This window comes from Frankliniella occidentalis, unplaced genomic scaffold, assembly GCF_000697945.3.
Source record: "Frankliniella occidentalis isolate FOCC.00 unplaced genomic scaffold, Focc_3.1 Scaffold54, whole genome shotgun sequence".
Classification (NCBI taxonomy): Eukaryota; Metazoa; Arthropoda; class Insecta; order Thysanoptera; family Thripidae; genus Frankliniella; species Frankliniella occidentalis.
The window spans coordinates 747,215-748,407 of NW_026267184.1; positions in this window are offsets into that span (position 1 = coordinate 747,215).

The window sequence follows — 1,193 nt, forward strand, 5'->3', positions numbered from 1 at the left end:
TCCCTCCCCCCCCGACGCCGCGCTGCTATACCTCCTCGGCCGTTTACTACCGCAGTTTAGTTAGTTCCTCCCCGTGGGATGAAAATTGCCGGCGACGACGGCATTACATTGCCCACATGGGTGGCTGGATTTAACTCGGCGTCCGGCGGCGAAAGCTAGAGAGAGAAGGGGGGGGAGTTGTGCGTGTGTGACAGAGAGGGAAAGAGAGGGAACGCGCGCACGCGCGCGAGAGAGAGGAGTACGGAGAAAATTGGACACAGCTCGGTAAACTACAGGGCTGTCCGTCAAAGGCTTTCTCGTCTCTCTCTCGCCCGCACGCACGCCTCTGTGTTTGTGTGTCGGTGTGTCTCGGGCTCAAATACCACCACTCCATCTTGCAGAGCAACTCGCCCTGCAAAACGACGGCGACGGCGACGACTTCCCCCTGTAACATTCCCAGCCGTGTGTGTGACGACGTGTGTGTTGTCACCCGACCGTGTCCGCCGTGCTGCTCTTCTTGTAGGCGCAGCGCACACCGCACTCGACTGACACGACATTCCTGACTCTTCCTCCTCCTCCCTCTCCTCCTCGTCCTCATTCTCCTCGTTCTCCTCCTCTTCCTCCTCCTCCTCCTCTTCCTTCTCCTCCTCTTCCTCTTCCTTCTCCTCCGCCTTCACCTCCACCTCCTCCTCCTCCTCCTCCTGGAGAATGAGGAGAGGCCGCAGCCGCCGCTAAAGAAAAGGGACGCGCAGGCGGCTTCCAGCGGGAGGCCCGAGGCCCGGCATGAGAAAACACTCTCCTCGTCGTGACGTGAACACGCTTACGCTGTCTCGCGCGTCCCCCGAAGCGCTGAAGTGCGCTTCATAATTTAGAGACGGCCCCTCCGCGGCGGTTCTGGCGGCCGGCGGAGCCCGTCACCTCGCCGCTGGTGGAGGACGACCTGGAGAAGGCCCCGCCACCCCCCGGCGGCACGCCAACTACTGGAGAGTGTGGGATGGCTGGGGAATCAGGTGCCGGCGTGCCGAGCTACCGTACACCACCGCCGGGACGCCGCGGCTGCCGGGGTGCCGCTGGAGTTGTATGCCTAGTGGACCCCAAAGCGACCACTCATCTGGAGGATGGCGGGGAAGGCCGTGGTGCCCACAAAGGGAACTACTACTAACGGGCCCGCCCGGCCCCGCCCGGCCCCGCCCGGCCCCGCCCGGCCCCGCCCG